Raw genomic sequence first — 14,293 nt, 5'->3', positions numbered from 1 at the left:
CTTTTAGCATTTTAATAGAACTTTGAAATATACATACCATTGTTTGTTTCATAATCTACAATTGAATACTTGGGGTGTTTCATAAAGCAGTTTATAAAGTTATGCATAACTTTACGAATAACAGTGTTTTGAAGCACCAAATTGTGAGTCAACAGTCGTTCAACAAATTAAGACTAGTACAAATTAATTAAATTATTAATAAGCCACGAACCATATGTTACCCTGAAGCAGCTTTGATACAATGTTGAATATAACATTTGCATATTTCAATCTTCATGAAATCATTTCATCTTCTGTCTAAAACACACATTCAGCATTCCATATCCCAGTTGTTTGTAAGTTTGTGCATAACTACATGGTACTTAATGAACATGGCAACTTGTTTCATTTTCTGTGGCCCAATGTAAAAGTTGATTTTATTTTATTTTTCAAATCTCCCCATTGGACAATCTTTTCAGATCATGTAAATAATTTCATTTTGGCATTACTATCGATGCAGATACGATCTGCGTGCAGTGTAACACATGTTCCTTTTCTTTATACCCATGTGGTCATTAATAAAAATAATTTATTTTTGAGGAACAAGGCCTTGTGCAGAAATATTTTCAAGGGGGGGCAAAATGCATAAATTTTTGAAGAAACTCAACCAAGCTTGTTATGGGGGCACTTTTGTAATTTTTTAAATGAAATTGAAGAATTTTGTTCACACTTTTGGTAAATTTTGTGAAAGTTTTTAGTAAAAAAGTGAGTTTTCACAATTTCGGGGGGGGGGGGCAATTGTACATGTACATCAAAGCAAGTAACTGCATAAAATGGGTACTATGTAATTTGTAAATCTCTACGTGTTTCCAGGTAGTTATTCCAATTTGAGGGTGATGTATGCCAAAGAATATGTAAATAATGCTATGATGCATGCATGCTTGAATCGGTGATGATTTAAAGCTTTACGATGTGATTACATTTGTATATACTTATGTTATTTTCTGAATTGAATGGAAATAAAAAATAAATTGTTAAACAAGGATCTGCTTTGGTTTTGAAATGTAATTTCTTAGCTTTATTATTTTTGTGTGGAATGTCAATTTTTTTTTCTTTTAATTAAAGTTCCCCTAGGAGGTTCTTATCCAACTGTCTTTAAAAATTAAGAAAAGTTGGAACAGTTTTATCATTTTTTCTGCAAATTTTGGCAAGGAATTCAAGGCATTGGTGTATTATTTTTGCCCAATATATTGATTTTAAAATCGTTTTCATAAATTGTTTTTATGTCAGTGGCCGCCACATCTTGCAATTTGGAGAGGTTCATGAAAAAAAAATTGTAATTTTACGGAAAATGGAGAGAGATTGTTTCTTAATTTTTCTCCAAAGATTTTGATTTTTTTCATATTTCAGTATTATTGTTTTTTTTATATTTACAATGAATGCTTGTATATCCTAGCTGAAAGTCCTTTTTTTTAGACAAGGAAAGTTTTGAAGAATTTTTTTTTGAAATTTCAACATCATTACCTTTAGTAAGCACTGCAAGAGGTTCAAGATGTTTTCCAAATCTCGATTTTTTTTCTATTGAATTGTATTTTTTATTTTTTTGTACTCCTATTGTTCCCCATCCTAAGCAGATGTGTAGTACTACATTTGAGTTTGCCTGTGAATGTTTTAGACAGAAATTGTGTAATATAAATGCTGTGGATCGTCATCATCATAATGGTCTCCTGTCCTTGTGATTTTGAAAACGGGGGCAATTTTCATCAAATTTTTTTTTGGAAAAAGTAAGTGCACTTTTGAAATTTGAAAAACGTTCTTCAAGAAAGAGAGAGAGGGCGAAGGAAAGGGAAAAAAAAAGGAAAGAACAAAAAGTAAGGAAGGAAAGAAAGAAAGGAAAGAACAAAAAGAAAGGAAGGAAGGAAATAAAGAAAGAAAATGGAGAGAAGGAAAGTAAGAACATGATTGTGATGAGGGTAATGATGAAGATGGTGGATATTTGTGATAAAGATGGTAAAGGCGATGATGATTATGGTGGTGAATGTGATGATGATGAAGAAGGCTATCATGATGCTGATGATCACAATGAAAGATGTAATGATGATGATGGCGATGATGATGAAGGGGTGGTGTCAGTAGTGTTGATAGTGATAGAGATGATCATAGATGTAATGATGTTGGTGATGAAGATAATTGTTGATTATGATAATGACGAAGGTTATGATAAAGGTAATGAAGATTGAGGTGGTTGTGATGATGATGATGATTAGAAGATGAGGATAAAGGAGATGATGGTGGTGATGACAATGATGATGATGATGATAAAGGTGATGATGATGATGATGGTGGTGGTGATGATGATGATGACGATGATGATGATGAATATGAATATAATGAAAGTACTTGATACCTAACTGTGATAGCAGGGTTTCTTTGGATGTCACAACCTATAGCCCCATGATATAAGCCTACCTCCATGTGCCCTCCCATTCATGTGCAATACATGGCCCTGGGAAGCGGGAGTGCTGGGGTGCTCTATTCATCATAGGCATACCCCCCCCCCCGGAAGTCAGGTAGATATATGCTAAAAAGGTTAAACAAAAAAATACCGAAATCACCTTCAATTTGCAGTATTTTTGTTTTTTTATCAAAATCCTCCTGACCCATTTTTTTTTTTTTTTTGCTTGTCAATGTTTTTCTCCCAAAACCAGCAACCCCAACTATTAATCGTTCCCTGTGCCCTGGGCTGGCGTAGTAAGGCTGATTTCACTAAGCCCGACGATTCTGGATGAGATGAGAAATCTAAAGCTGCCTATTTATGATATTGGTAATGATGATGATGGCGATGATAAGGGGAGCAAAGTTGACCATTTCGAGAATATTTTCTTTTTTGTTCCGTTTTTTCCTTTTTTTTTCATTTCATACCCCAATAGGCTCCTTTGTTTAATGATCTTTATCTACCAATCTTTCCTTCAGCTTAAAATGATCTTTGTCACAAACTACTCAATTCCTAGCAAGCCTAAATTAATTTGATTCAGTATGCTTTTGGGCTCCTGATTTTAGCTTGATCAATCACGGTATAATCACTATTATTCCTGAAATTATTTAGTATCGTGGTTTAATCAGTTTGAAACAAGAATATTTTTCCTTACGGATCGACAGAGACTCTCATGCATTTATCAGATTATTCTTTATTTGATTCTATCAAGCGCTTTGAGCTTTATGGGGAAGAGTGCAGTGATAATAATGAAAATAAATATGGTGATGGTAGTAGTAATAATAATAATAAGAATGAATAGCATGGTAATATTTATGATTATTGTCTCATGTGCATGGAATTTTATTGAAACGACATTGACGGAGGCAATCACCATGAGTCCAGAGTCCACGAACAAAGCGACGAATGTCGTCCAATTGCTAATGTTGATATGCATTGGCGCGAAACAAATACGAGCGCACAATGGCGGGAAATTTGAATTTGAATAGTTGATCAATGGGGCAGGCGAGAGTGAATGTGTTTTGCCTACAGGATCGGGATACAGCTAGCCGTGAACATGTGAATGACGTAAATGCTTGTAGAACTAATAAAGATGTCCGACCAGACTCAAACAGCAGATCTCAAATCAGAGGACAGCCGACAGATTTTCTTTTCCTGATTTGACTGAATATGAAAGGAAAGGATGGAAACTTCGGGCATTTCAAGCATTAGTTTGGTGATAACAGGTAAGTAAATCAGTGTTAAAAACTAGTACTGAATCTTTTGGAAAATGGCTCAAAGAACGTTTGAAATAGACGCACTGCTTCGTATCTAGTCATGACAAGCATAAAGTGTTGGTGTTTACCAATATCAATTAGAAGTTAATGTCTCAGATATCCTTGGAAAGTCTCTTAAGATTTGAAATAATATTTCACTGAATTAAGTTGTGACGTAGCTTCGCTCTCGTAGACAAATTAGAAGAGATAATCAAGATGATGAATATTATAGATGATAATTTTTCGGCGGTAAAATTGTTTCTTCTTGTGAATGAAATGTGTGTTTATTATTTAACATAAAATTAATCATGTGTAAAATTACAATTCTGATAAATCTATCGTATCTTGATTGGCGGCTGAGTCGAGCTGTTACCATGGTAATTGCCATAATTGCTATACGTTTTAAAAAAAAAACCTGAATGATTAAGATGGATTCTTGGATGTACCTGAAAAGGCCAGTTCCATCGCAACAAAAACCCATTTGACAAGAGAAGAAATTAAAAAAGTCATAATATTGAAAACTTTATTAAAAATCAAATGTAAAAAAATTATTTCAAAGTTTTGCTCAGTTAATTTTACAAGAAATGTGCACATACTCTTCATTTTGTGTGTGTGTTTTTTTTTATAGGTATCTAGCTAGATTCATTTTTAGATTTTAAAGTTAATTTGTAGCTTTGTAGATTGTTTTATACAAGAGAACTGTTGTTGGGCCAGCTCTATGAGCGCCTATGGATGGTGTCATCATTATAAATTGATGATGTCGCCCACTCTTTTTTTTAAATTTGATATGGAATATGGAATTATTTCCTTACAATGAAATAACGTTTGATTTCCATTAAACATGTGGAATAGAGATTAGTGCAACTTATTTATAATTCAATGAACTTGCTGAATAGCTTATAATTGTCAAATCTGCAAAATTAAAATATTTTATCATTAACAAATAAAATACAAAGAAATAGTATATGTGTGTGACGTCATCGGCTCTCATTTGCATATTACCTGCGATAACTGTTTTGTGAAAATGACCAAAAGTAAGAAATGTCATGACTTGCATAATTTAATCAAATTTCTAATGAAATATTAAGCATTTTTTTTACGTTTTTATTGTTCTCTCTTTATTCAAATCAAAATTTTGCTGTAATTGACTTGACCTTTAAACAAACAAATTTAGATGTATTTTCCTGGTGTGAAGTTTGGGGTTATTAGCTTGAAAATTAAGTTTTATTTGTTGTATGTAGGGTTATGAAATATGAAGGATTTTTCTCAAAAATAAGATAAAGCACGCTTAAACAAAGAGAGGAGCTGTAAACACATGCGACTTTATAAACACCAAAGTAGTTTATGCTGGTTGAGGTGAGATTTGCGACACTTTAAAAAGGGGGTACTCCGCCGACTGAAAATAGTATATCTAAATAAATATAGTAAAATTCAGAAAGAAAATGCTGTAAATTTCATCAATATCTGAAATAACGAAGTTATCTAATTTTAAAAAATCAGCAACATTTGTGAAAACATTTATTATGCACCTCATCATGAATATTCATTAGGTGGGCTGATGATGCTATGTCCCCACTTCTTTTTTTAAAATGTTAATTACATAAATCATAAATATTTCATATTTTCGTACATGTGGCTATGGTATGTCTCCCTCATAATAAAATAAGTTGCAGCAATGAATATTTAATCTATTGAATGAGCTGTCAATCCATTTTTTTTATTCTTGGAAAAAAAAAACAATCTCATAAAATAAATAACAAAAGAACAAGTGGGGATATGATATCATCAGTTTGTTCAATTAATATTCATGAAGACATTCGAATCTTAAACATAATGGCATAACTACTAGTACGTTATTCCTTGTCCGATTTTGATCAAATTTCCAGTGTTTTGTTAATTGGCCTAATGTTTTTTTATCTGTTCAAATCACTATTATTTTCAGCCTGGAATGTTGAAAATGTATTTTTCTGGAAATTGAAACAGAACTGCGAGGGGGTATATTTCTGAGTTCCTCATATTGCATTTCGGGTACCCTTTAGGCCTATACTTCGGAATCCGAATTGTTATGGATTTCAGTTTGATTTGCCCTCTGTTGGCGCTATCATGATTTTCCATGTTTACTGGGCTCAGTGCAGATTTGAAAATTAACCATAAATTTAGATATCTGAAGGAGCCATTAAACTAATTCTCAATTGACATTTGCTCTTTCAGATTGTCTATCGGCCTATTCAGGGGCGGATCCAGGATTCTCCAAAGGGGGAGCACATTTTTCTGAGGAAATAATTGACAAGCAAAAAAAAAAGGTCTTCACTTTCAAAGGAAGGGGCAAACCTCTGTTTTAATGGCATGTTTACATTACAGATTTTAATTTTGCTTCTCAAAGGGGAGGGGCACGAGCCGGCTGTGCCCCCCCCCCCCCTGGGTCCGCCAGTGGACCCATTATAAGCCTATATAGTCCAGGATAGGCCCCATAGAAACTTGACCAAACCTTGTTTTTTTATATATACAATATTTTTTGATGGTTTCTTGTCAATTCGAGGGTGCTGATTACGAATCTGGATGATGCCACTCGTGTAACCTTGAGCATTTTCCGCAAATTGGCAAAATCCAATATGGCCGCCAAAATATGCAGATTACCCATGAAAATCCTAAAATTGTCCGCACATTGGCTATGAAATGCATGAAATCGTGTGGCAGGAGTGAAATACTCTCTGAAAAAATAATTTTTGACAAAATATGTATTTTCCTGATATTCAAAATGGCCGTCATAGGCCATTGTATACTTTATTATGTACAATATGAATAGGGAAAACTAATTTTCACAAAAATTAGCACTAAACCGCAAAAAAATCGCGATGTATGAAAGAAGTAATATATGCAAATCATCATTACTAACGAGATATATCATTTATTATGTCATATATGGGGATATTGCTGTATTTTGATATCTAAAATAGCCGCCACTGGCCCAAAGAGTATGTACAATGACAATGGCCGGGGCCAAAAAAATGATAAGAGTGAGCACTAAAATGCATATTATTAAGATAAACGAGTGGAATGTTGACTAAAAACATCATTGCCATCATTACCATTAATATGCTATTTATGTGATAAATGCAGTATTTTGACATTCAAAATGGCCGCCAGCCATAGGCCCTATGTTTATCATGTACAATGCGAATGGACAAACTAATTTTCACAAGAGTGAGAATTATAAAATGCATATTACTGTGATATACGAGTAAAAATATTGTCTTAAACATGATTTCTAACTAAGTACGTCACATATTTGTTGTGGAGGTAATAAATGCTGTACTTTGAAATCCAAAATGGCTGCCATAGGTCCTAAAAGTATTGTGTACATTGTAACATGGGACATATAACTTTGACAGAATTTGGCTTTGCTTGACTCTAAATATTGCATATAATTGTGAATTGTGAATTGTGAATTGTGAAAGGGTGAAATATTGTCTAAAACCATGGTTTCTACGGAGATATATCATATCATGTGTAATTAAGTTGATAAATGCTGCATTTTTAAATTGAAAATGGCCACCATAGGCCCTTAAAATATACAATTTGAGTGGAGATAAACACTGTTCACAAAATTGGCATATGGCAGCCATTTTGAATGTTGAAATACAGTTTTTATCACCTAAATTGCATAAGATATGATATATTTTGTTATAAATCATGTTTTCAGACAATATTTCACTCATACATCACCATTTGGCCAAGCAAAGCCAAATTCTGTTGAAATAATTTGTTCCCATTCACATTGTGCATAATACCATAAGGGCCTGTAGCGGCCATTTTGACTTTCCATTAACAGTATTTGTCACCTAACTGGCAGATTAAATGATATATCTTAATAGAAATTATGCTTTCAGACAATATTTTACTCATTGATCATTATTACGTGCATTTATGGTGCTCACTCCTGTGAATATTGGTTTCCCACTTTGCATTGTACATAATACTGTTAAGGTCTATGGCGGCCATTTTGAAAGTCAAAATACAGTATTTAACACAAACTTGAAACCTGAATGATATATTTCGTTAGAAAATATGTTTTTAGACAGTATCCCATTAATTTATCACATATATATGCATTTTAGTGCTCTCTCGTGATTTCTTTGCTCCTCTTTCTCATTGTGCATAATACTTTTAGGGCCTTTGGCAGCCATTTTGAATATCAAAATAAAACATTCATCACATACATGGCATATTAATAATATATTTCGTTAACAATTATGTTTTTAGTCAGTATTCCACTCGTTTTATCTTAATAATATGCATTTTAGTGATCACTCTTGTGAATTTTTTGGCCCCCATTGCCATTGTACGCAATACTGTTTGGGCTAGTGGCAGCTATTTTAGATATCAAAATACAGAAATGTTCCCATATATGATATGATAAATGATATATCTCGTTAGTAATGATGATTTGCATATATTATTACTTCGTTCATACATCGCGATTTTTGCACTTTAGTGCTAATTTCTTGTGAAAATTAGTTTTCCCTATTCATATTGTACATAATAAAGTATACAATGGCCTATGACGGCCATTTTGAATATCAGGAAAATAAATATTTTGTCAAAATTTATTTTTTCAGAGACTATTTCACTCCTGCCACACAATTTCATGCATTTCATAGCCAATGTGTGGACAATTTTAGGATTTTCATGGGTAATTTGCATATTTTGGCGGCCATATTGGATTTTGCCAATTTGCGGAAAATGCTCAAGGTTACACGAGTGGCATCATTCAGATTCGGAATCAGCACCCTCGAATTGACAAGAAACCATCAAAAAATATTGTATATATAAAAAAAACAAGGTTATGCCTCTTCTATCCTGGACTAATATACTTGTTGTGCTCATTCGGGCTCGAGTTTCAGTAAAAAAGAAGAAGAAGAAGAAGAGTCGTTGAGAAAAGGGAATTATAAATGGAGAAACTTGTATTTAATAAACAGATGCAACGCTCTGAAAGTGCTCCTATATAGACATCGCCGTGTAGATGGGGGGGGGGGGGGGGTGGCAATGCATGGACTCCTCAAAATCCCACGATCTACAAGTTGATAAATATACTTTTATGATCTCATTTTAAAGATCTACGAAACATGTTATATTATTATATTTATCTCATTGTATGGATACAAAAACATAGGCCTGCATGTTCGAGTTGTATTCGGCAATATTGCATCGTCAACTCTCATTGAGTTGCATGGGTGCTTTTGATTGATACGAGACATACACACACAAAAATTATAACTAAATTTATATATCATAAGTTTGTCATTATTATTATTGAATCTTTGATTGACATGATTGTTATTGGTTGCTGAGCCCTCAACCATGGTGATTGCCATAAGGAAAACAAATTACCATAGTGAATAATTGATTAATTAGTTAATTAGTTAACTTTTTAATTAAGCGGGTTCTATATATATATATATGTAATGTTATTGGATAACACAAAGGCGTTGATCTTGCATGGGGGTAGGGGCGATCGCCCCTAATAAATTGGCAAAAATTGGGGAATCGATGGTTGCCCCCTCCCCCCCCCCCTCACTCCCTCCCTGAGATGATGGAGAATGAAACTTATTTTTAAGACTGTTTCATTTGTTTTCTTTAATTTTTTTCTGTCAGCGCAAGAATTTACCTGATGTCGACCAAGACTAGCTTCTATCCCCATCGACTGTCTGATATCCTGAACCACAATTGGAAGTGAAATCAACGCGGCCTGGTGAGCAAGGAGTGGTGCAGCAAGGGTTTCATCAGGAGAAGATAGTGGGTCAGGTGGATAGGAGAATGTTGCTTGGAAGGCATCCGCATATTTGGTTATGTTTCTGTGAGATGAGGTATGACGTCATCGCTGACTGATCAATTCGATTTTCCCAAACCAGAAAGGAATCGGTTTTACCATGGGAAAGTGTTGAAGGTGGACTCTGGTGGACGAATGATCAAGCTTCCAGGATCGAGTTGGTCTTCGATCCGCTAGCCAGAACCAGTTTTTACCACGAGTAGAGATCGAAGGAGCAAGGTGTTGACGTTGGACTCCTGTCGACGAATATGCCGAAATTGCCGATACCTTGGATAGTCATAACCTGAAACAGTCTCACTTTAGTGAGGGAGATATTGCCCCTATTGCAAGCTTCCAGGACCCAGTTGGTCTTCCGCTAGCCCGAACCCGGTTTTACTATACGAGAAGGAGTCGACGGTGGATTCCGGTCGACGAAAATGCGGATACCTTGGAAAGTTGACCCGATTCAGTCTCATCACGGTGAAGGATTATCACTTCTTCCCGGATCTCCAGTTGATCTTCCGTCGGCTGGAACCCGAGGGGCCCAGAAAATGCAGAAGAGATGGAAAGCCAAGAATCTCCATCTAGGTTAAATATTAATCTATTTTGCTAAATTTGCTAAAAGATTAGGCCTTAATTATTTCTCAATTTTGTTGATTCTACTCCCAACGAAAATATAAAGAACCCCCCCCCCAAAAAAAAAGCTGTCCATTATCATCAAGTTTTTAATTATCTCATCCAACTAAATTTCATTGTATTTTTTGTTCCATGGGCAATTGAGATATTGCGTGTTGCAGATTAAACTTCAAATTGATATCCACGTTTAAGCCCCCCCCCCCGGCCAGCAAATATGTGAAATTTCGCTTTTCTTGGGGGGGGGGGGGGGCTCACCCAAGCCGAATGCAGAATGGAGATACGTATAATATAGGGCCTACATTTTCAAATAAGCTCCAAAACAAGGGACCAAAGCTACCAAGCTAATGACAATTTTCAATATGGAAAAGACACGTCAAATGCCAACTGAAGATCGCGCCTCCCCCCAAAATGAGCTTTAGACAACATCTTACTTTTATCATCTCATCTCGACCTTTTTTTTCTTTGGGGAGGGGGGATGTCTTTTTGCCCCACTCTCGGCGCCAATGCTTCACATGGAGAGAATGAACATCATTTAATTCAGGCATTTTGATATTCATCCGAAACTATGATTTCTTATCTTATTCTATTTGATCCAGTTTATATTATACTGAATAGTTAGTTTGATTGTAGTAGTCACACGCCCCATAGCAATATCAAAATAATTTAACTATTTCATTTTGGATGCCATGCATGGTGTACGTAGCCGTTTCAAGTATTATCATACGTTCTACGTACCTCTGATTTTGTATATCATTTATTGTGCATTATTATAATTATGTAACTTAACACAATCTCTTAAATAATTAATTCATTTATAGGAATCACAACAATTTGATTATTTAATAAGAAAGACATGATGGATGATCGCATAAATAGCACAGATAAATTCAAATACTTCCCCCTTTTCGGGTTTTATTTATATTATTGTCACTGGTGCACAGATGCGGGCATGACCCCCCCCCCCACGACCAAGGAGAAAGGAGAAAAAAATGGAAAAGGAATCATTCAATTAACTTCAATTCGTTCATTTCAATATGATATTTTCTTATTATGTAGAAATTATATTTTTTGTATTAAAAAATGTCAAAATATTGCTTGCTCGCAGCTTTTTTTTTAAATATAAATTTTGCCTCATTTGCCATGTTTGACCCCTCAAATAATTTTGCTCATTACGCGCCATTGGTTATTGTTTTTATTGGTTAAGTTTGTCATCTGCTGAACGAATGAATAGAATAAGTAGATGAAAGAGTATTACAAAGTGAATAGACAAATATGGATGAATGGTTAATTTGATAAATAAACAACTGAGTAAGCAACTAAATAGATACATGAGAAAGTAATTAAAACTGCTAACTCTTTTTTGGACCGGTAATTTCCAGTGCTGGGTGCTTTGATGTCGATCTTTACGGGGGAAGGGGGTGATGGTTGGTTCAAAAGATGAGTGCAGAGGTATAGTAAGCCATATTATACCATGCATTTTTAATTATGGCCCCCGTATTCTTCCCCCTCACTTGTGCAAATTTATATTACAGATAAAAATGAAAAAGATTGTGATAAGAAAACAATTTAGATTAAATCTATTACGTTATTAGGTGTTGGGTGGGTTATACATTTTATTGATATTATTTTACAAAATAATATAAGTAACGAGGTATATCACTTATTTTAACGAGTTCAATATAATACTTGAAATGCAGATGCCTAGATTTCTTGTTCCATTTTGTGGTAAATATCATCTGATAAATTTTAAGGTCGCCCAAAATATAAGCTTTATTTTGTAATTATGCATCAATTTGAACAGTAAAAATTTATAATTGTAGGCTTTCAACTGCTGGTATCTCCGAAAACCTTGGTTGAAGTTGATAATGGTAGGCCTATATATTCATGAAGTGCACTGGGAAAATTTTGAAAAATATGTACCTTAGCAAACGACATTTTGGGTTAAACTTTGTAATATGATAATTTGCCTAAATGATTGATTATGGCGCAGTAACATTTCCCATACGGGGGTCGTACGACGAGTCTAAAACGGCTGCTTTAAAGGGGATATTCCGGACTAAAAATGCTATCTACATGTAAATAGAGTGAAATTCAATAAGCAAAACGCTCAGTTAAAATTTCATCAAATTCTGATGACAAATAACGAAGTTATTGATTTCAAAGTTAAGCGATATTTTATGAAAACAGTTGTCTGCACACCTTATGATATATTAGATGTGCTGCTGACGCCATGTCTCCACTTTCCTTTTTCTTATGTTATTACATGAAATCATAATTATTTCATATTTCATACATGTGTATGATACATGTATTTCTCTCTTTCAACATGTTGCAGGAATGATTATCTTACTCATTTTATCAAAAAGTCAGTCCATTTTTTCATTCTTGAAGGACAAAATTTGAATATATAGATAATATTGATCAATAAAGATTGTAAGAAAAAAAAAATACCTCATCGGTTTGCTCAATGCATTTTCATTAGGACATGGATAGAACTGTTTCATCGAAATAATGCAAAACTTATTATTGTCATAACTTTATTATTCCTTGTCTGATTTTGATGAAATTTTCAGCATCATTTAATTTTTCTTTATCTGTACTTTTCAGAATGTACATGATGGAGTACCCTTTAATCATTTTGTGCCAGTTACATATGGTTCGTATATGGAAATGGCTGTTTTCGACTTGCCGCGCGGGCACCGTAGGGGAAATGTAATTGCAGCAATATTAAATGATCATGTTACACCTCGTTTGGCTACTTGTATTTATTCTCGTGACGGTTAAACTTGTCCCACTATCACCCCCCCCCCCTTTGCACTTTTCCCTCTCTCCGTTCACATTTACTATATCTTCATCATGTGAGATTTCTCTTTTATCATTAACCAATCTTTCCTCCTCTTTACTTCATTTTCTCTGCTTGTCTCTATTAATTGAAATAATTTCAGCAATTTCCTTCTTGTTAATCGTCTTAACATTGTCCTTATTCCATTGCAACTGACCCCTCATCCTTCGCCTCTATCTATTCTTTATACACGATTAACTTTCCTCTTAAACATTTTCCCTTCATTAATTTCTGTCTTTCGAATTCAAGCATTGTTTACTCTTTTATCTTGAGCACCCTGTTTTATCTCATCTCCTTTCTCATTCATAATGGATCTTGCTTTTTAGATTTAATAATTATTCATACAAATATATATAAAAAGATTTAATAATTATTCACCTATTCTCAATTGATTTTATATCACTATTATCATCTTTACTCTAATTCTCACCCGATTGGCGTTGGTCTTTTTTTTCTCTATCCATCAAACTTAATCCATGGCTCTGTCATTCTCCCTTATCAAGCGACATCATCATCCCGTGCACCTTCTCTTACAAGCCTCTATTTCCCATCCTTACTCTCTCTTCCTCAATAACCCCCATCCAATCTTCTTTTTTCCCCTACTCTTCTATCCATCCCTCATTCTCTGTCTGTGTCTCTTCCGCTCTCTTCTCTTCTCCTCCCTTCTCTCTGTCCTTCTGTGCTCATGAGCATATAAAGAGCTTTCACAATAGATTGTGCATCCATTTGGTTACAATATATTATGCACCAGTGGCGTACAGATGGGGGGGGGGGGGGGGCGCTTGCCCCCAATTTTTTCTTGACCCCTACCCCAAAAAAAAGAAAACGAAAAATAGATGGGTGAAATATATTATTACTGAATATTATGTAAAAATCCATTACAATCTTTTTTTAATTTCGAAAATTTTGCTCGCTCGCAACTTTAAAAAAATTAATTGTGTCTGATACGCCATGTCTGGTCCCCTGAAAATTGTTGGATCATAGTAACACTACAGTTTTGCACACGACATTGCAATGCTTGTAAGGTCAAGCAACCGATTGTGAAAGCACTTTTATATGTACATCTTGTTTATCCCATTCTCACACAACCATTGGGAAAAAGAGTGAACTTCATGAAATGCATGTTCAGAGTAATAAACCTGATTCAACAATCACTTCAGGAAAAGACTTAGCATTGCCAATTTGAAGTGATATTGTTTTTTCAAATGCAACATATTTTTAAAAAAGTGTATTACTCGTCTCTATGCATTGTTAATTATCATTAAAGAAAAGGGGAT

The 14,293-nt window shown here is 34.4% G+C and overlaps 1 long non-coding RNA gene across 1 annotated transcript; it reads left to right on the top strand.

Annotated features, from left to right (window-relative positions):
* Window positions 1-3,464: 3,464 nt before the first annotated feature.
* LOC135154050 (uncharacterized) lies at window positions 3,465-12,927 on the top strand. The gene is made up of 2 exons (XR_010293478.1): window positions 3,465-3,699; window positions 9,385-12,927. It is a non-coding gene; the product is annotated as an uncharacterized LOC135154050 (long non-coding RNA).
* The last annotated feature ends 1,366 nt before the right edge of the window (window positions 12,928-14,293 follow it).

The sequence above is a fragment of the Lytechinus pictus genome, chromosome 5 (genome assembly GCF_037042905.1).
Source record: "Lytechinus pictus isolate F3 Inbred chromosome 5, Lp3.0, whole genome shotgun sequence".
In the NCBI taxonomy this organism is placed as follows: domain Eukaryota; kingdom Metazoa; phylum Echinodermata; class Echinoidea; order Temnopleuroida; family Toxopneustidae; genus Lytechinus; species Lytechinus pictus.
This window is presented reverse-complemented; position numbering and strand designations above follow the sequence as displayed.